The sequence below is a fragment of the Pristiophorus japonicus genome, chromosome 12, assembly GCF_044704955.1.
Source record: "Pristiophorus japonicus isolate sPriJap1 chromosome 12, sPriJap1.hap1, whole genome shotgun sequence".
NCBI lineage: Eukaryota > Metazoa > Chordata > Chondrichthyes > Pristiophoridae > Pristiophorus > Pristiophorus japonicus.
The window spans coordinates 131,565,895-131,589,446 of NC_091988.1; positions in this window are offsets into that span (position 1 = coordinate 131,565,895).

A 23,552-nucleotide genomic window follows, 5' to 3' on the forward strand; every position below is an offset into this window, starting at 1 on the left:
ACCAGCCGTCAGACACTTCTCTCTAATTACCAGGGGTCAGACACTTCTCGCTAATTCCCAAGGGTCAGAAACTTCCCTCTAATTACCAGGGGTCAGGCACTTCTCTCTCATTACCAGGGGTCAGACACTTCTCTCTAATTACCAGGGGTCAGACACTTCTCTGGAATTTCCAGGGGTCAGACACTTCCCTCTAATTACCAGGGGTCAGACACTTCTCACTAATTACCAGGGGTCAGACACTTCTCTCTAATTACCAGGGGTCAGACACTTCTCTCTAATTACCAGGGGTCAGATACTTCTCTCTAATTACCAGGGGGCAGACACTTCCCTCTAATTACCAGGGGTCAGACACTTCTCTCTCAATACCAAGGGTCAGATAGTTCCCTCGAATTACCAGGGGTCAGACAATTCTCTCTAATTACCAGGGGCCAGACACTTCTCACTAATTACCAGGGGCCAGACACTTCCCTCTAATTACCATGGGTCAGACACTTCTCACTAATTACCAGGGGTCAGACACTTCCCTCTAATTACCAGTGGTCAGACACTTCTCTCTCATTACCAGGGGTCAGACACTTCCCTCTAATTACCAGGGGTCAGACACTTCCCTCTAATTACCAGGGGTCAGACACTTCTCTCTAATTACCAGGGGCCAGACACTTCCCTCTAATTACCATGGGTCAGACACTTCTCACTAATTACCAGGGGTCAGACACTTCCCTCCAATTACCAGTGGTCAGACACTTCTCTCTCATTACCAGGCGTCAGACACTTCTCTCTAATTACCAGGGGTCAGACATTTCTCTCGAAATACCAGGGGTCAGACACTTCTCACTAATTACCAGGGGCCAGACACTTCTCTCCAATTACCAGCCATCAGACACTTCTCTCTATTTACCAGGGGTCAGACACTTCTCACTAATTACCAGCCGTCAGACACTTCTCTCTCATTACCAAGGGTCAGATAGTTCCCTCTAATTAACAGGGGTCAGACACTTCTCTCGAATTACCAGGGGCCAGACACTTCTCACTAATTACCAGGGGTCAGGCACTTCTCTCTCATTACCAGGGGTCAGACACTTCTCTCTAATTACCAGGGGTCAGACACTTCTCTGGAATTTCCAGGGGTCAGACACTTCCCTCTAATTACCAGGGGTCAGACACTTCTCACTAATTACCAGGGGTCAGACACTTCTCTCTAATTACCAGGGGTCAGACACTTCTCTCTAATTACCAGGGGTCAGATACTTCTCTCTAATTACCAGGGGGCAGACACTTCCCTCTAATTACCAGGGGTCAGACACTTCTCTCTCAATACCAAGGGTCAGATAGTTCCCTCGAATTACCAGGGGTCAGACAATTCTCTCTAATTACCAGGGGCCAGACACTTCTCACTAATTACCAGGGGCCAGACACTTCCCTCTAATTACCATGGGTCAGACACTTCTCACTAATTACCAGGGGTCAGACACTTCCCTCTAATTACCAGTGGTCAGACACTTCTCTCTCATTACCAGGGGTCAGACACTTCCCTCTAATTACCAGGGGTCAGACACTTCCCTCTAATTACCAGGGGTCAGACACTTCTCTCTAATTACCAGGGGCCAGACACTTCCCTCTAATTACCATGGGTCAGACACTTCTCACTAATTACCAGGGGTCAGACACTTCCCTCTAATTACCAGTGGTCAGACACTTCTCTCTCATTACCAGGCGTCAGACACTTCTCTCTAATTACCAGGGGTCAGACATTTCTCTCGAAATACCAGGGGTCAGACACTTCTCACTAATTACCAGGGGCCAGACACTTCTCTCCAATTACCAGCCATCAGACACTTCTCTCTATTTACCAGGGGTCAGACACTTCTCACTAATTACCAGCCGTCAGACACTTCTCTCTCATTACCAAGGGTCAGATAGTTCCCTCTAATTACCAGGGGTCAGACACTTCTCTCGAATTACCAGGGGCCAGACACTTCTCACTAATTACCAGGGGTCAGACAATTCTCTCTAATTACCAGCCGTCAGACACTTCTCTCTAATTACCAGGGGTCAGACACTTCTCACTAATTACCAGCCGTCAGACACTTCTCTCTAATTACCAGGGGTCAGACACTTCCCTCTAATTACCAGGGGTCAGACACTTCTCACTAATTACCAGAGAGGGGGGTCAGACACTTCTCTTTAATTACCAGGGGTCAGACACTTCTCACTAATTACCAGCCGTCAGACACTTCTCTCTAATTACCAGGGGTCAGACACTTCCCTCTAATTACCAGTGGTCAGACACTTCTCTCTCATTACCAGGGGTCAGACACTTCTCTGTAATTACCAGGGGTCAGACACTTCCCTCTAATTACCAGGGGTCAGACACTTCTCACTAATTACCAGGGGTCAGACACTTCTCTCTAATTACCAGGGGTCAGACACTTCCCTCCAATTAACCGGGGTCAGACACTTCTCTCGAATTACCAGGGGCCAGACACTTCTCACTAATTACCAGGGGTCAGACACTTCCCTCTAATTACCAGTGGTCAGACACTTCTCTCTCATTACCAGGCGTCAGACACTTCTCTCTAATTACCAGGGGTCAGACATTTCTCTCGAAATACCAGGGGTCAGACACTTCTCACTAATTACCAGGGGCCAGACACTTCTCTCCAATTACCAGCCATCAGACACTTCTCTCTATTTACCAGGGGTCAGACACTTCTCACTAATTACCAGCCGTCAGACACTTCTCTCTCATTACCAAGGGTCAGATAGTTCCCTCTAATTACCAGGGGTCAGACACTTCTCTCGAATTACCAGGGGCCAGACACTTCTCACTAATTACCAGGGGTCAGACAATTCTCTCTAATTACCAGCCGTCAGACACTTCTCTCTAATTACCAGGGGTCAGACACTTCTCACTAATTACCAGCCGTCAGACACTTCTCTCTAATTACCAGGGGTCAGACACTTCCCTCTAATTACCAGGGGTCAGACACTTCTCACTAATTACCAGAGAGGGGGGTCAGACACTTCTCTTTAATTACCAGGGGTCAGACACTTCTCACTAATTACCAGCCGTCAGACACTTCTCTCTAATTACCAGGGGTCAGACACTTCCCTCTAATTACCAGTGGTCAGACACTTCTCTCTCATTACCAGGGGTCAGACACTTCTCTGTAATTACCAGGGGTCAGACACTTCCCTCTAATTACCAGGGGTCAGACACTTCTCACTAATTACCAGGGGTCAGACACTTCTCTCTAATTACCAGGGGTCAGACACTTCTCACTAATTACCAGCCGTCAGACACTTCTCTCTAATTACCAGGGGTCAGACACTTCCCTCTAATTACCAGGGGTCAGACACTTCTCACTAATTACCAGAGAGGGGGGTCAGACACTTCTCTCTAATTACCAGGGGTCAGACACTTCCCTCTAATTACCAGTGGTCAGACACTTCTCTCTAATTACCAGGGGTCAGACACTTCTCTGTAATTACCAGGGGTCAGACACTTCCCTCTAATTACCAGTGGTCAGACACTTCTCTCTCATTACCAGGGGTCAGACACTTCTCTCTAATTACCAGGGGTCAGACATTTCTCTGTAATTAACAGTGGTCAGACACTTCCCTCTAATTACCAGGGTTCAGACACTTCTCACTAATTACCAGGGGTCAGACACTTCTCTCTAATTACCCGGGGTCAGACACTTCTCACTAATTACCAGGGGTCAGACACTTCCCTCTAATTACCAGGGGTCAGACACTTCTCACTAATTACCAGGGGTCAGACACTTCTCTCTAATTACCCGGGGTCAGACACTTCTCACTAATTACCCGGGGTCAGACACTTCCCTCTAATTACCAGGGGTCAGACACTTCTCACTAATTACCAGGGGTCAGACACTTCTCTCTAATTACCAGGGGTCAGACACTACTCTCTAATTACCAGGGGGCAGACACTTCCCTCTAATTACCAGGGGTCAGACACTTCTCACTCAATACCAAGGGTCAGATAGTTCCCTCGAATTACCAGGGGTCAGACAATTCTCTCTATTTACCAGGGGCCAGAAACTTCTCACTAATTACCAGGGGTGAGACACTTCCTTCTAATTACCAGGGGTAAGACACTTCCCTCTAATTACCAGGGGTCAGACACTTCTCTCTAATTACCAGGGGCCAGACACTTCCCTCTAATTACCATGGGTCAGACACTTCTCACTAATTACTAGGGGCCAGACACTTCTCTCTAATTACCAGGGGTCAGACACTTCCCTCTAATTACCAGGGGTCAGACACTTCTCACTAATTACCATGTGTCAGACACTTCTCTCTAATTACCAGCCGTCAGACACTTCTCTCTAATTACCAGGGGTCAGACACTTCTCTCTAATTACCAAGGGTCAGACACTTCCCTCTAATTACCAGGGGTCAGGCACTTCTCACTAATTACCCGGGGTCAGACACTTCCCTCTAATTACCAGGGGTCAGACACTTCTCACTAATTACCAGGGGTCAGATACTTCTCTCTAATTACCAGGGGGCAGACACTTCCCTCTAATTACCCGGGGTCAGACACTTCTCTCTAATTACCAGGGGTCAGACACTTCTCTGGAATTTCCAGGGGTCAGACACTTCCCTCTAATTACCAGGGGTCAGACACTTCTCACTAATTACCAGGGGTCAGAAACTTCTCTCTAATTACCCGGGGTCAGACACTTCTCTCTCATTACCAGGGGTCAGACACTTCTCTCTAATTACCAGGGGTCAGACACTTCTCTCTAATTACCAGTGGTCAGACACTTCTCTCTCATTACCAGGGGTCAGACACTTCTCTCTAATTACCAGGGGTCAGACATTTCTCTGTAATTAACAGGGGTCAGACACTTCCCTCTAATTACCAGGGTTCAGACACTTCTCACTAATTACCAGGGGTCAGACACTTCTCTCTAATTACCCGGGGTCAGACACTTCTCACTAATTACCCGGGGTCAGACACTTCCCTCTAATTACCAGGGGTCAGACACTTCTCACTAATTACCAGGGGTCAGACACTTCTCTCTAATTACCAGGGGTCAGACACTACTCTCTAATTACCAGGGGGCAGACACTTTCCTCTAATTACCAGGGGTCAGACACTTCTCACTCAATAGCAAGGGTCAGATAGTTCCCTCGAATTACCAGGGGTCAGACAATTCTCTCTATTTACCAGGAGTCAGACACTTCTCACTAATTACCAGGGGTGAGACACTTCCCTCTAATTACCAGGGGTAAGACACTTCCCTCTAATTACAGGGGTCAGACACTTCTCTCTAATTACCAGGGGCCAGACACTTCCCTCTAATTACCATGGGTCAGACACTTCTCACTAATTACTAGGGGCCAGACACTTCTCTCTAATTACCAGCCGTCAGACACTTCTCTCTAATTACCAGGGGTCAGACACTTCTCACTAATTGCCAGCCGTCAGACACTTCTCTCTCATTACCAAGGGTCAGATCGTTCCCTCTAATTACCAGGGGCCAGACACTTCTCACTAATTACCAGGGGTCAAACACTTCTCTCTAATTACCAGCCGTCAGACACTTCTCTCCAATTACCAGGGGTCAGACACTTCTCACTAATTACCAGCCGTCAGACACTTCTCTCTAATTACCAGCCATCAGACACTTCCCTCTAATTACCAGGGGTCAGACACTTCTCACTAATTACCAGGGGTCAGACACTTCTCTCTAATTACCAGCCGTCAGACACTTCTCTCTAATTACCAGGGGTCAGACACTTCTCGCTAATTCCCAAGGGTCAGAAACTTCCCTCTAATTACCAGGGGTCAGGCACTTCTCTCTCATTACCAGGGGTCAGACACTTCTCTCTAATTACCAGGGGTCAGACACTTCTCTGGAATTTCCAGGGGTCAGACACTTCCCTCTAATTACCAGGGGTCAGACACTTCTCACTAATTACCAGGGGTCAGACACTTCTCTCTAATTACCAGGGGTCAGACACTTCTCTCTAATTACCAGGGGTCAGATACTTCTCTCTAATTACCAGGGGGCAGACACTTCCCTCTAATTACCAGGGGTCAGACACTTCTCTCTCAATACCAAGGGTCAGATAGTTCCCTCGAATTACCAGGGGTCAGACAATTCTCTCTAATTACCAGGGGCCAGACACTTCTCACTAATTACCAGGGGCCAGACACTTCCCTCTAATTACCATGGGTCAGACACTTCTCACTAATTACCAGGGGTCAGACACTTCCCTCTAATTACCAGTGGTCAGACACTTCTCTCTCATTACCAGGGGTCAGACACTTCCCTCTAATTACCAGGGGTCAGACACTTCCCTCTAATTACCAGGGGTCAGACACTTCTCTCTAATTACCAGGGGCCAGACACTTCCCTCTAATTACCATGGGTCAGACACTTCTCACTAATTACCAGGGGTCAGACACTTCCCTCCAATTACCAGTGGTCAGACACTTCTCTCTCATTACCAGGCGTCAGACACTTCTCTCTAATTACCAGGGGTCAGACATTTCTCTCGAAATACCAGGGGTCAGACACTTCTCACTAATTACCAGGGGCCAGACACTTCTCTCCAATTACCAGCCATCAGACACTTCTCTCTATTTACCAGGGGTCAGACACTTCTCACTAATTACCAGCCGTCAGACACTTCTCTCTCATTAACAAGGGTCAGATAGTTCCCTCTAATTAACAGGGGTCAGACACTTCTCTCGAATTACCAGGGGCCAGACACTTCTCACTAATTACCAGGGGTCAGGCACTTCTCTCTCATTACCAGGGGTCAGACACTTCTCTCTAATTACCAGGGGTCAGACACTTCTCTGGAATTTCCAGGGGTCAGACACTTCCCTCTAATGACCAGGGGTCAGACACTTCTCACTAATTACCAGGGGTCAGACACTTCTCTCTAATTACCAGGGGTCAGACACTTCTCTCTAATTACCAGGGGTCAGATACTTCTCTCTAATTACCAGGGGGCAGACACTTCCCTCTAATTACCAGGGGTCAGACACTTCTCTCTCAATACCAAGGGTCAGATAGTTCCCTCGAATTACCAGGGGTCAGACAATTCTCTCTAATTACCAGGGGCCAGACACTTCTCACTAATTACCAGGGGCCAGACACTTCCCTCTAATTACCATGGGTCAGACACTTCTCACTAATTACCAGGGGTCAGACACTTCCCTCTAATTACCAGTGGTCAGACACTTCTCTCTCATTACCAGGGGTCAGACACTTCCCTCTAATTACCAGGGGTCAGACACTTCCCTCTAATTACCAGGGGTCAGACACTTCTCTCTAATTACCAGGGGCCAGACACTTCCCTCTAATTACCATGGGTCAGACACTTCTCACTAATTACCAGGGGTCAGACACTTCCCTCTAATTACCAGTGGTCAGACACTTCTCTCTCATTACCAGGCGTCAGACACTTCTCTCTAATTACCAGGGGTCAGACATTTCTCTCGAAATACCAGGGGTCAGACACTTCTCACTAATTACCAGGGGCCAGACACTTCTCTCCAATTACCAGCCATCAGACACTTCTCTCTATTTACCAGGGGTCAGACACTTCTCACTAATTACCAGCCGTCAGACACTTCTCTCTCATTACCAAGGGTCAGATAGTTCCCTCTAATTACCAGGGGTCAGACACTTCTCTCGAATTACCAGGGGCCAGACACTTCTCACTAATTACCAGGGGTCAGACAATTCTCTCTAATTACCAGCCGTCAGACACTTCTCTCTAATTACCAGGGGTCAGACACTTCTCACTAATTACCAGCCGTCAGACACTTCTCTCTAATTACCAGGGGTCAGACACTTCCCTCTAATTACCAGGGGTCAGACACTTCTCACTAATTACCAGAGAGGGGGGTCAGACACTTCTCTTTAATTACCAGGGGTCAGACACTTCTCACTAATTACCAGCCGTCAGACACTTCTCTCTAATTACCAGGGGTCAGACACTTCCCTCTAATTACCAGTGGTCAGACACTTCTCTCTCATTACCAGGGGTCAGACACTTCTCTGTAATTACCAGGGGTCAGACACTTCCCTCTAATTACCAGGGGTCAGACACTTCTCACTAATTACCAGGGGTCAGACACTTCTCTCTAATTACCAGGGGTCAGACACTTCCCTCCAATTAACCGGGGTCAGACACTTCTCTCGAATTACCAGGGGCCAGACACTTCTCACTAATTACCAGGGGTCAGACACTTCCCTCTAATTACCAGTGGTCAGACACTTCTCTCTCATTACCAGGCGTCAGACACTTCTCTCTAATTACCAGGGGTCAGACATTTCTCTCGAAATACCAGGGGTCAGACACTTCTCACTAATTACCAGGGGCCAGACACTTCTCTCCAATTACCAGCCATCAGACACTTCTCTCTATTTACCAGGGGTCAGACACTTCTCACTAATTACCAGCCGTCAGACACTTCTCTCTCATTACCAAGGGTCAGATAGTTCCCTCTAATTACCAGGGGTCAGACACTTCTCTCGAATTACCAGGGGCCAGACACTTCTCACTAATTACCAGGGGTCAGACAATTCTCTCTAATTACCAGCCGTCAGACACTTCTCTCTAATTACCAGGGGTCAGACACTTCTCACTAATTACCAGCCGTCAGACACTTCTCTCTAATTACCAGGGGTCAGACACTTCCCTCTAATTACCAGGGGTCAGACACTTCTCACTAATTACCAGAGAGGGGGGTCAGACACTTCTCTTTAATTACCAGGGGTCAGACACTTCTCACTAATTACCAGCCGTCAGACACTTCTCTCTAATTACCAGGGGTCAGACACTTCCCTCTAATTACCAGTGGTCAGACACTTCTCTCTCATTACCAGGGGTCAGACACTTCTCTGTAATTACCAGGGGTCAGACACTTCCCTCTAATTACCAGGGGTCAGACACTTCTCACTAATTACCAGGGGTCAGACACTTCTCTCTAATTACCAGGGGTCAGACACTTCCCTCCAATTAACCGGGGTCAGACACTTCTCTCGAATTACCAGGGGCCAGACACTTCTCACTAATTACCAGGGGTCAGACAATTCTCTCTAATTACCAGCCGTCAGACACTTCTCTCTAATTACCAGGGGTCAGACACTTCTCACTAATTACCAGCCGTCAGACACTTCTCTCTAATTACCAGGGGTCAGACACTTCCCTCTAATTACCAGGGGTCAGACACTTCTCACTAATTACCAGAGAGGGGGGTCAGACACTTCTCTCTAATTACCAGGGGTCAGACACTTCCCTCTAATTACCAGTGGTCAGACACTTCTCTCTAATTACCAGGGGTCAGACACTTCTCTGTAATTACCAGGGGTCAGACACTTCCCTCTAATTACCAGTGGTCAGACACTTCTCTCTCATTACCAGGGGTCAGACACTTCTCTCTAATTACCAGGGGTCAGACATTTCTCTGTAATTAACAGTGGTCAGACACTTCCCTCTAATTACCAGGGTTCAGACACTTCTCACTAATTACCAGGGGTCAGACACTTCTCTCTAATTACCCGGGGTCAGACACTTCTCACTAATTACCAGGGGTCAGACACTTCCCTCTAATTACCAGGGGTCAGACACTTCTCACTAATTACCAGGGGTCAGACACTTCTCTCTAATTACCCGGGGTCAGACACTTCTCACTAATTACCCGGGGTCAGACACTTCCCTCTAATTACCAGGGGTCAGACACTTCTCACTAATTACCAGGGGTCAGACACTTCTCTCTAATTACCAGGGGTCAGACACTACTCTCTAATTACCAGGGGGCAGACACTTCCCTCTAATTACCAGGGGTCAGACACTTCTCACTCAATACCAAGGGTCAGATAGTTCCCTCGAATTACCAGGGGTCAGACAATTCTCTCTATTTACCAGGGGCCAGAAACTTCTCACTAATTACCAGGGGTGAGACACTTCCTTCTAATTACCAGGGGTAAGACACTTCCCTCTAATTACCAGGGGTCAGACACTTCTCTCTAATTACCAGGGGCCAGACACTTCCCTCTAATTACCATGGGTCAGACACTTCTCACTAATTACTAGGGGCCAGACACTTCCCTCTAATTACCAGGGGTCAGACACTTCCCTCTAATTACCAGGGGTCAGACACTTCTCACTAATTACCATGTGTCAGACACTTCTCTCTAATTACCAGCCGTCAGACACTTCTCTCTAATTACCAGGGGTCAGACACTTCTCTCTAATTACCAAGGGTCAGACACTTCCCTCTAATTACCAGGGGTCAGGCACTTCTCACTAATTACCCGGGGTCAGACACTTCCCTCTAATTACCAGGGGTCAGACACTTCTCACTAATTACCAGGGGTCAGACACTTCTCTCTAATTACCAGGGGTCAGATACTTCTCTCTAATTACCAGGGGGCAGACACTTCCCTCTAATTACCCGGGGTCAGACACTTCTCTCTAATTACCAGGGGTCAGACACTTCTCTGGAATTTCCAGGGGTCAGACACTTCCCTCTAATTACCAGGGGTCAGACACTTCTCACTAATTACCAGGGGTCAGACACTTCTCTCTAATTACCCGGGGTCAGACACTTCTCACTAATTACCCGTGGTCAGACACTTCCCTCTAATTACCAGGGGTCAGACACTTCTCACTAATTACCAGGGGTCAGACACTTCCCTCTAATTACCAGGGGTCAGACACTTCTCTCTAATTACCAGGGGCCAGACACTTCCCTCTAATTACCAGGGGGCAGACACTTCCCTCTAATTACCAGGGGTCAAACACTTCTCTCTCAATACCAAGGGTCAGATAGTTCCCTCGAATTACCAGGGGTCAGACAATTCTCTCTAATTACCAGGGGCCAGACACTTCTCACTAATTACCAGGGGCCAGACACTTCCCTCTAATTACCAGGGGTCAGACACTTCCCTCTAATTACCAGTGGTCAGACACTTCCCTCTAATTACCAGGGGTCAGACACTTCCCTCTAATTACCAGGGGTCAGACACTTCTCTCTAATTACCAGGGGCCAGACACTTCCCTCTAATTACCATGGGTCAGACACTTCTCACTAATTACCAGGGGTCAGACACTTCCCTCTAATTACCAGTGGTCAGACACTTCTCTCTCATTACCAGGCGTCAGACACTTCTCTCTAATTACCAGGGGTCAGACATTTCTCTCGAATTACCAGGGGCCAGACACTTCTCACTAATTACCAGGGGCCAGACACTTCTCTCCAATTACCAGCCATCAGACACTTCTCTCTATTTACCAGGGGTCAGACACTTCTCACTAATTACCAGCCGTCAGACACTTCTCTCTCATTACCAAGGGTCAGATAGTTCCCTCTAATTACCAGGGGTCAGACACTTCTCTCGAATTACCAGGGGCCAGACACTTCTCACTAATTACCAGGGGTCAGACAATTCTCTCTAATTACCAGCCGTCAGACACTTCTCTCTAATTACCAGGGGTCAGACACTTCTCATTAATTACCAGCCGTCAGACACTTCTCTCTAATTACCAGGGGTCAGACACTTCCCTCTAATTACCAGGGGTCAGACACTTCTCACTAATTACCAGAGAGGGGGCTCAGACACTTCTCTCTAATTACCAGGGGTCAGACACTTCTCACGAATTACCAGCCGTCAGACACTTCTCTCTAATTACCAGGGGTCAGACACTTCCCTCTAATTACCAGTGGTCAGACACTTCTCTCTCATTACCAGGGGTCAGACACTTCTCTGTAATTACCAGGGGTCAGACACTTCCCTCTAATTAACAGGGGTCAGACACTTCTCACTAATTACCAGGGGTCAGACACTTCTCTCTAATTACCAGGGGTCAGACACTTCCCTCCAATTAACCGGGGTCAGACACTTCTCTCGAATTACCAGGGGTCAGACACTTCCCTCTAATTACCAGGGGTCAGACAATTCTCTCAAAATACCAGGGGCCAGACACTTCTCACTAATTACCAGGGGTCAGACACTTCTCACTAATTACCAGCCGTCAGACACTTCTCTCTAATTACCAGGGGTCAGACACTTCCCTCTAATTACCAGGGGTCAGACACTTCTCACTAATTACCAGAGAGGGGGGTCAGACACTTCTCTCTAATTACCAGGTGTCAGACACTTCTCACTAATTACCAGCCGTCAGACACTTCTCTCTAATTACCAGGGGTCAGACACTTCCCTCTAATTACCAGTGGTCAGACACTTCTCTCTCATTACCAGAGGTCAGACACTTCTCTGTAATTACCAGGGGTCAGACACTTCCCTCTAATTACCAGGGGTCAGACACTTCTCACTAATTACCAGGGGTCAGACACTTCTCTCTAATTACCAGGGGTCAGACACTTCCCTCCAATTAACCGGGGTCAGACACTTCTCTCGAATTACCAGGGGTCAGACACTTCCCTCTAATTACCAGGGGTCAGACACTTCTCTCTAATTACCAGTGGTCAGACACTTCCCGCTAATTACCAGGGGTCAGACACTTCTCTCTCATTACCAGGGGTCAGACACTTCTCTCTAATTACCAGGGGCCAGACACTTCTCTCTATTACCAGGGGTCAGACACTTCTCTCTAATTACCAGGGGTCAGACACTTCCCTCTAATTACCAGGGTTCAGACACTTCTCACTAATTACCAGGGGTCAGACACTTCTCTCTAATTACCCGGGGTCAGACACTTCTCACTAATTACCCGGGGTCAGACACTTCCCTCTAATTACCAGGGGTCAGACACTTCTCTCTAATTACCAGGGGCCAGACACTTCTCTCTAATTACCAGGGGTCAGACACTTCTCTCTAATTACCAGGGGTCAGACACTTCCCTCTAATTACCAGTGGTCAGACACTTCTCTCTCATTACCAGGGGTCAGACACTTCTCTCTAATTACCAGGGGTCAGACATTTCTCTGTAATTAACAGGGGTCAGACACTTCCCTCTAATTACCAGGGTTCAGACACTTCTCACTAATTACCAGGGGTCAGACACTTCTCTCTAATTACCAGGGCTCAGACACTTCCCTCTAATTACCAGGGGTCAGACACTTCTCACTAATTACCAGGGGTCACACACTTCTCACTAATTACCAGGGGTCAGACACTTCTCTCTAATTACCCGGGGTCAGACACTTCTCACTAATTACCCGGGGTCAGACACTTCCCTCTAATTACCAGGGGTCAGACACTTCTCACTAATTACCAGGGGTCAGACACTTCTCTCTAATTACCAGGGGTCAGACACTACTCTCTAATTACCAGGGGGCAGACACTTCCCTCTAATTACCAGGGGTCAGACACTTCTCACTCAATACCAAGGGTCAGATAGTTCCCTCGAATTACCAGGGGTCAGACAATTCTCTCTATTTACCAGGGGCCAGACACTTCTCACTAATTACCAGGGGCCAGACACTTCCCTCTAATTACCATGGGTAAGACACTTCCCTCTAATTACCAGGGGTCAGACACTTCTCTCTAATTACCAGGGGCCAGACACTTCCCTCTAATTACCATGGGTCAGACACTTCTCACTAATTACTAGGGGCCAGACACTTCTCTCTAATTACTAGCCGTCAGACACTTCTCTCTAATTACCAGGGGTCAGACACTTCTCACTAATTACCAGCCGTCAGACACTTCTCTCTCATTACCAAGGGTCAGATCGTTCCCTCTAATTACAAGGGGTCAGACACTTCTCTCGAATTACCAGGGGCCAGACACTTCTCACTAATTACCAGGGGTCAGACACTTCTCTCTAATTACCAGCCGTCAGACACTTCTCTCTAATTACCAGGGGTCAGACACTTCTTACTAATTACCAGCCGTCAGACACTTCTCTCTAATTACCAGGGGTCAGACACTTCCCTCTAATTACCAGGGGTCAGACACTTCTCACTAATTACCAGGGGTCAGACACTTCTCTCTAATTACCAGCCGTCAGACACTTCTCTCTAATTACCAGGGGTCAGACACTTCTCTCTAATTACCAAGGGTCAGACACTTCCCTCTAATTACCAGGGGTCAGGCACTTCTCTCTCATTACCAGGGGTCAGACACTTCTCTCTAATTACCAGGGGTCAGACACTTCTCTGGAATTTCCAGGGGTCAGACACTTCCCTCTAATTACCAGGGGTCAGACACTTCTCACTAATTACCAGCGGTCAGACACTTCTCTCTAATTACCCGGGGTCAGACACTTCTCACTAATTACCCGGGGTCAGACACTTCCCTCTAATTACCAGGGGTCAGACACTTCTCACTAATTACCAGGGGTCAGACACTTCTCTCTAATTACCAGGGGTCAGATACTTCTCTCTAATTACCAGGGGGCAGACACTTCCCTCTAATTACCAGGGGTCAGACACTTCTCTCTCAATACCAAGGGTCAGATAGTTCCCTCGAATTACCAGGGGTCAGACAATTCTCTCTAATTACCAGGGGCCAGACACTTCCCTCTAATTACCATGGGTCAGACACTTCTAACTAATTACCGGGGGTCAGACACTTCCCTCTAATTACCAGTGGTCAGACACTTCTCTCTCATTACCAGGGGTCAGACACTTCCCTCTAATTACCAGGGGTCAGACACTTCCCTCTAATTACCAGGGGTCAGACACTTCTCTCTAATTACCAGGGGCCAGACACTTCCCTCTAATTACCATGGGTCAGACACTTCTCACTAATTACCAGGGGTCAGACACTTCCCTCTAATTACCGGTGGTCAGACACTTCTCTCTCATTACCAGGCGTCAGACACTTCTCTCTAATTACCAGGGGTCAGACATTTCTCTCGAATTACCAGGGGCCAGACACTTCTCACTAATTACCAGGGGCCAGACACTTCTCTCCAATTACCAGCCATCAGACACTTCTCTCTATTTACCAGGGGTCAGACACTTCTCACTAATTACCAGCCGTCAGACACTTCTCTCTCATTACCAAGGGTCAGATAGTTCCCTCTAATTACCAGCCGTCAGACACTTCTCTCTAATTACCAGCGGTCAGACACTTCTCACTAATTACCAGCCGTCAGACACTTCTCTCTAATTACCAGGGCTCAGACACTTCCCTCTAATTACCAGGGGTCAGACACTTCTCACTAATTACCAGAGAGGGGGGTCAGACACTTCTCTCTAATTACCAGGGGTCAGACACTTCTCACTAATTACCAGCCGTCAGACACTTCTCTCTAATTACCAGGGGTCAGACACTTCCCTCTAATTACCAGGGGTCAGACACTTCTCACTAATTGCCAGGGGTCAGACACTTCTCTCTAATTACCAGGGGTCAGACATTTCTCTCTAATTACCAGTGGTCAGACACTTCCCTCTAATTACCAGGGGTCAGACACTTCTCTCTCATTACCAGGGGTCAGACACTTCTCTCTAATTACCAGGGGCCAGACACTTCTCTCTAATTACCAGGGGTCAGACACTTCTCTCTAATTACCAGGGGTCAGACACTTCCCTCTAATTACCAGTGGTCAGACACTTCTCTCTCATTACCAGGGGTCAGACACTTTCTCTAATTACCAGGGGTCAGACATTTCTCTGTAATTAACAGGGGTCAGACACTTCCCTCTAATTACCAGGGTTCAGAAACTTCTCACTAATTACCAGGGGTCAGACACTTCTCTCTAATTACCCGGGGTCAGACACTTCTCACTAATTACCCGGGGTCAGACACTTCCCTCGAATTACCAGGGGTCAGACACTTCTCACTAATTACCAGGGGTCAGACACTTCCCTCTAATTACCAGGGGTCAGACACTTCTCACTCAATACCAAGGGTCAGATAGTTCCCTCGAATTACCAGGGGTCAGACAATTCTCTCTATTTACCAGGGGCCAGACACTTCTCACTAATTACCAGGGGTGAGACACTTCCCTCTAATTACCAGGGGTCAGACACTTCTCACTAATTACTCGGGGCCAGACACTTCTCTCTAATTACCAGCCGTCAGACACTTCTCTCTAATTACCAGGGGTCAGAAACTTCTCACTAATTACCAGCCGTCAGACACTTCTCTCTCATTACCAAGGGTCAGATAGTTCCCTCTAATTACCAGGGGTCAGACACTTCTCTCGAATTACCAGGGGCCAGACACTTCTCACTAATTACCAGGGGTCAGACACTTCTCTCTAATTACCAGCCGTCAGACACTTCTCTCTAATTACCAGGGGTCAGACACTTCTCACTAATTACCAGCCGTCAGACACTTCTCTCTAATTACCAGGGGTCAGACACTTCCCTCTAATTACCAGGGGTCAGACACTTCTCACTAATTACCAGAGAGGGGGGTCAGACACTTCTCACTAATTACCAGCCTTCAGACACTTCTCTCTAATTACCAGGGGTCAGACACTTCCCTCTAATTACCAGGGGTCAGACACTTCTCACTAATTACCAGAGAGGGGGGTCAGACACTTCTCTCTAATTACCAGGGGTCAGACACTTCTCTCTAATTACCAGGGGTCAGACACTTCTCACTAATTACCAGCCGTCAGACACTTCTCTCTAATTACCAGGGGTCAGACACTTCCCTCTAATTACCAGGGGTCAGACACTTCTCACTAATTACTCGGGGCCAGACACTTCTCTCTAATTACCAGCCGTCAGACACTTCTCTCTAATTACCAGGGGTCAGACACTTCTCACTAATTACCAGCCGTCAGACACTTCTCTCTCATTACCAAGGGTCAGATAGTTCCCTCTAATTACCAGGGGTCAGACACTTCTCTCGAATTACCAGGGGCCAGACACTTCTCACTAATTACCAGGGGTCAGACACTTCTCTCTAATTACCAGCCGTCAGACACTTCTCTCTAATTACCAGGGGTCAGACACTTCTCACTAATTACCAGCCGTCAGACACTTCTCTCTAATTACCAGGGGTCAGACACTTCCCTCTAATTACCAGGGGTCAGACACTTCTCACTAATTACCAGAGAGGGGGGTCAGACACTTCTCACTAATTACCAGCCTTCAGACACTTCTCTCTAATTACCAGGGGTCAGATACTTCCCTCTAATTACCAGGGGTCAGACACTTCTCACTAATTACCAGAGAGGGGGGTCAGACACTTCTCTCTAATTACCAGGGGTCAGACACTTCTCTCTAATTACCAGGGGTCAGACACTTCTCACTAATTACCAGCCGTCAGACACTTCTCTCTAATTACCAGGGGTCAGACACTTCCCTCTAATTACCAGTGGTCAGACACTTCTCTATCATTACCAGGGGTCAGACACTTCTCTCTAATTACCAGGGGTCAGACACTTCTCTGTAATTACCAGGGGTCAGACACTTCCCTCTAATTACCAGGGGTCAGACACTTCTCACTAATTACCAGGGGTCAGACACTTCTCTCTAATTACCAGGGGTCAGGCACTTCGCTCCAATTAACCGGGGTCAGACACTTCTCTCTAATTACCAGGGGTCAGACACTTCCCTCTAATTACCAGGGGTCAGACACTTCTCACTAATTACCAGGGGTCAGACACTTCTCTCTAATTACCAGGGGTCAGACACTTCCCCCTAATTATCAGTGGTCAGACACTTCTCTCTCATTACCAGGGGTCAGACACTTCTCACTAATTACCAACCGTCAGACACTTCTCTCTAATTACCAGGGGTCAGACACTTCCCTCTAATTAGCAGGGGTCAGACACTTCTCACTAATTACCAGAGAGGGGGGTCAGACACTTCTCACTAATTACCAGCCTTCAGACACTTCTCTCTAATTACCAGGGGTCAGACACTTCCCTCTAATTACCAGGGGTCAGACACTTCTCACTAATTACCAGAGAGGGGGGTCAGACACTTCTCTCTAATTACCAGGGGTCAGACACTTCTCTCTAATTACCAGGGGTCAGACACTTCTCACTAATTACCAGCCGTCAGACACTTCTCTCTAATTACCAGGGGTCAGACACTTCCCTCTAATTACCAGTGGTCAGACACTTCTCTATCATTACCAGGGGTCAGACACTTCTCTCTAATTACCAGGGGTCAGACACTTCTCTGTAATTACCAGGGGTCAGACACTTCTCACTAATTACCAGCCGTCAGACACTTCTCTCTGATTACCAGGGGTCAGACACTTCTCTCTAATTACCAGGGGTCAGACACTTCTCACTAATTACCAGCCGTCAGACACTTCCCTCTAATTACCAGGGGTCAGACACTTCTCACTCAATACCAAGGGTCAGATAGTTCCCTTGAATTACCAGGGGTCAGACAATTCTCTCAATTTACCAGGGGCCAGACACTTCTCACTAATTACCAGAGAGGGGGGTCAGACACTTCTCTCTAATTACCAGGGGTCAGACACTTCTCACTAATTACCAGCCGTCAGACACTTCTCTCTGATTACCAGGGGTCAGACACTTCTCTCTAATTACCAGGGGTCAGACACTTCTCACTAATTACCAGCCGTCAGACACTTCCCTCTAATTACCAGGGGTCAGACACTTCTCACTCAATACCAAGGGTCAGATAGTTCCCTTGAATTACCAGGGGTCAGACAATTCTCTCAATTTACCAGGGGCCAGACACTTCTCACTAATTACCAGGGGTGAGACACTTCCTTCTAATTACCAGGGGTAAGACACTTCCCTCTAATTACCAGGGGTCAGACACTTCTCTCTAATTACCAGGGGCCAGACACTTCCCTCTAATTACCATGGGTCAGACACTTCTCACTAATTACTAGGGGCCAGACACTTCTCTCTAATTACCAGCCGTCAGACACTTCTCTCTCATTACCAGAGGTCAGACACTTCTCACTAATTACCAGCCGTCAGACACTTCTCTCTCATTACCAGGGGTCAGGCACTTCTCTCTCATTACCAGGGGTCAGACACTTCTCTCTAATTACCAGGGGTCAGACACTTCTCTCTAATTACCAGCCGTCAGACACTTCTCTCTAATTACCAGGGGTCAGACACTTCTCTCTAATTACCCGGGGTCAGACACTTCTCACTAATTACCCGGGGTCAGACACTTCCCTCTAATTACCAGGGGTCAGACACTTCTCACTAATTACCAGGGGTCAGACACTTCTCTCTAATTACCAGGGGTCAGATACTTCTCTCTAATTACCAGTGGGCAGACACTTCCCTCTAATTACCAGGGGTCAGACACTTCTCTCTCAATACCAAGGGTCAGATAGTTCCCTCGAATTACCAGGGGTCAGACAATTCTCTCTAATTACCAGGGGCCAGACACTTCTCACTAATTACCAGGGGCCAGACACTTCCCTCTAATTACCATGGGTCAGACACTTCTAACTAATTACCGGGGGTCAGACACTTCCCTCTAATTACCAGTGGTCAGACACTTCTCTCTCATTACCAGGGGTCAGACACTTCCCTCTAATTACTATGGGTCAGACACTTCTCACTAATTACCAGTGGTCAGACACTTCTCTCTCATTACCAGGCGTCAGACACTTCTCTCTAATTACCAGGGGTCAGACATTTCTCTCGAATTACCAGGGGCCAGACACTTCTCACTAATTACCAGGGGCCAGACACTTCTGTCCAATTACCAGCCATCAGACACTTCTCTCTATTTACCAGGGGTCAGACACTTCTCACTAATTACCAGCCGTCAGACACTTCTCTCTCATTACCAAGGGTCAGATAGTTCCCTCTAATTACCAGTCGTCAGACACTTCTCTCTAATTACCAGGGGTCAGACACTTCTCACTAATTACCAGGGGTCAGACACTTCTCTCTAATTACCAGGGGTCAGACACTTCCCTCTAATTACCAGTGGTCAGACACTTCTCTCTCATTACCAGGGGTCAGACACTTTCTCTAATTACCAGGGGTCAGACATTTCTCTGTAATTAACAGGGGTCAGACACTTCCCTCTAATTACCAGGGTTCAGAAACTTCTCACTAATTACCAGGGGTCAGACACTTCTCTCTAATTACCCGGGGTCAGACACTTCTCACTAATTACCCGGGGTCAGACACTTCCCTCGAATTACCAGGGGTCAGACACTTCTCACTAATTACCAGGGCTCAGACACTTCTCTCTAATTACCAGGGGTCAGACACTACTCTCTAATTACCAGGGGTCAGACACTTCTCACTCAATACCAAGGGTCAGATAGTTCCCTCGAATTACCAGGGGTCAGACAATTCTCTCTATTTACCAGGGGCCAGACACTTCTCACTAATTACCAGGGGTGAGACACTTCCCTCTAATTACCAGGGGTCAGACACTTCTCACTAATTACTCGGGGCCAGACACTTCTCTCTAATTACCAGCCGTCAGACACTTCTCTCTAATTACCAGCCGTCAGACACTTCTCTCTCATTACCAAGGGTCAGATAGTTCCCTCTAATTACCAGGGGTCAGACACTTCTCTCGAATTACCAGGGGCCAGACACTTCTCACTAATTACCAGGGGTCAGACACTTCTCTCTAATTACCAGCCGTCAGACACTTCTCTCTAATTACCAGGGGTCAGACACTTCTCACTAATTACCAGCCGTCAGACACTTCTCTCTAATTACCAGGGGTCAGACACTTCCCTCTAATTACCAGGGGTCAGACACTTCTCACTAATTACCAGAGAGGGGGGTCAGACACTTCTCACTAATTACCAGCCTTCAGACACTTCTCTCTAATTACCAGGGGTCAGACACTTCCCTCTAATTACCAGGGGTCAGACACTTCTCACTAATTACCAGAGAGGGGGGTCAGACACTTCTCTCTAATTACCAGGGGTCAGACACTTCTCTCTAATTACCAGGGGTCAGACACTTCTCACTAATTACCAGCCGTCAGACACTTCTCTCTAATTACCAGGGGTCAGACACTTCCCTCTAATTACCAGTGGTCAGACACTTCTCTCTCATTACCAGGGGTCAGACACTTCTCTCTAATTACCAGGGGTCAGACACTTCTCTGTAATTACCAGGGGTCAGACACTTCCCTCTAATTACCAGGGGTCAGACACTTCTCACTAATTACCAGGGGTCAGACACTTCTCTCTAATTACCAGGGGTCAGGCACTTCCCTCCAATTAACCGGGGTCAGACACTTCTCTCTAATTACCAGGGGTCAGACACTTCCCTCTAATTACCAGGGGTCAGACACTTCTCACTAATTACCAGGGGTCAGACACTTCTCTCTAATTACCAGGGGTCAGACACTTCCCCCTAATTATCAGTGGTCAGACACTTCTCTCTCATTACCAGGGGTCAGACACTTCTCTCTAATTACTAGGGGTCAGACATTTCTCTGTAATTAACAGGGGTCAGACACTTCCCTCTAATTACCAGGGTTCAGACACTTCTCACTAATTACCAGGGGTCAGACACTTCTCTCTAATTACCAGGGGTCAGACACTACTCTCTAATTACCAGGGGGCAGACACTTCCCTCTAATTACCAGGGGTCAGACACTTCTCACTCAATACCAAGGGTCAGATAGTTCCCTTGAATTACCAGGGGTCAGACAATTCTCTCTATTTACCAGGGGCCAGACACTTCTCACTAATTACCAGGGGTGAGACACTTCCCTCTAATTACCAGGGATCAAACACTTCTCACTAATTACCAGGGGTCAGACACTTCTCTCTAATTACTAGGGGTCAGACACTTCCCTCCAATTAACCGGGGTCAGACACTTCTCTCTAATTACCAGGGGTCAGACACTTCCCTCTAATTACCAGGGGTCAGACACTTCTCTCTAATTACCAGGGGTCAGACACTTCCCTCTAATTACCAGCCGTCAGACACTTCTCTCTAATTACCAGGGGTCAGACACATCCCTCTAATTACCAGGGGTCAGACACTTCCCTCTAATTACCAGGGGTCAGACACTTCCCTCTAATTACCAGGTGCCAGACACTTCCCTCTAATTACCAGTGGTCAGACACTTCTCTCTCATTACCAGGGGTCAGACACTTCTCTCTAATTACCAGGGGTCAGACACTTCTCTGTAATTACCAGGGGTCAGACACTTCTCTCTATTTACCAGGGGTCAGGCACTTCCCTCTAATTACCAGGGGTCAGACACTACTCTCTAATTACCAGGGGGCAGACACTTCCCTCTAATTACCAGGGGTCAGACACTTCTCACTCAACACCAAGGGTCAGATAGTTCCCTCGAATTACCAGGTGTCAGACAATTCTCTCTAATTACCAGGGGCCAGACACTTCTCACTAATTACCAGGGGCCAGACACTTCTCTCTAATTACCAGCCGTCAGACACTTCTCTCTAATTACCAGGGGTCAGACACTTCTCACTAATTACCAGCCGTCAGACACTTCTCTCTAATTACCAGGGGTCAGACACATCCCTCTAATTACCAGGGGTCAGACACTTCCCTCTAATTACCATGCGTCAAACACTTCTCACTAATTACCAGCGGCCAGACACTTCTCTCTAATTACCAGCCGTCAGACACTGCTCTCTAATTACCAGGGGTCAGACACTTCTCACTAATTACCAGCCGTCAGACACTTCTCTCTAATTACCAGGGGTCAGACAATTCCCTCTAATTGCCAGGGGTCAGACACTTCTCACTAATTCCCAGCCGTCAGACACTTCTCTCTAATTACCAGGGGTCAGACACTTCTCTCTAATTACCAGGGGTCAGATACTTCCCTCTAATTACCAGTGGTCATACACTTCTCTCTAATTTCCAGGAGTCAGACACTTCTCTGTAATTACCAGGGGTCAGACACTTCTCTCTAATTACCAGGGGTCAGACACTTCTCACTAATTACCAGCCGTCAGACACTTCTCTCTAATTACCAGGGGTCAGACACTTCTCTCGAATTACCAGGGGCGAGACACTTCTCTCTAATTACCAGTGGTCAGACACTTCCCTCTAATTACCAGGGGTCAGACACTTCTCTCTCATTACCAGGGGTCAGACACTTCTCTCTAATTACCAGGGGCCAGACACTTCTCACTAATTACCAGGGGTGAGACACTTCCCTCTAATTACCAGGGATCAAACACTTCTCACTAATTACCAGGGGTCAGACACTTCTCTCTAATTACTAGGGGTCAGACACTTCCCTCCAATTAACCGGGGTCAGACACTTCTCTCTAATTACCAGGGGTCAGACACTTCCCTCTAATTACCAGGGGTCAGACACTTCTCTCTAATTACCAGGGGTCAGACACTTCCCTCTAATTACCAGCCGTCAGACACTTCTCTCTAATTACCAGGGGTCAGACACATCCCTCTAATTACCAGGGGTCAGACACTTCCCTCTAATTACCAGGGGTCAGACACTTCCCTCTAATTACCAGGTGCCAGACACTTCCCTCTAATTACCAGTGGTCAGACACTTCTCTCTCATTACCAGGGGTCAGACACTTCTCTCTAATTACCAGCGGTCAGACACTTCTCTGTAATTACCAGGGGTCAGACACTTCTCTCTATTTACCAGGGGTCAGGCACTTCCCTCTAATTACCAGGGGTCAGACACTACTCTCTAATTACCAGAGGGCAGACACTTCCCTCTAATTACCAGGGGTCAG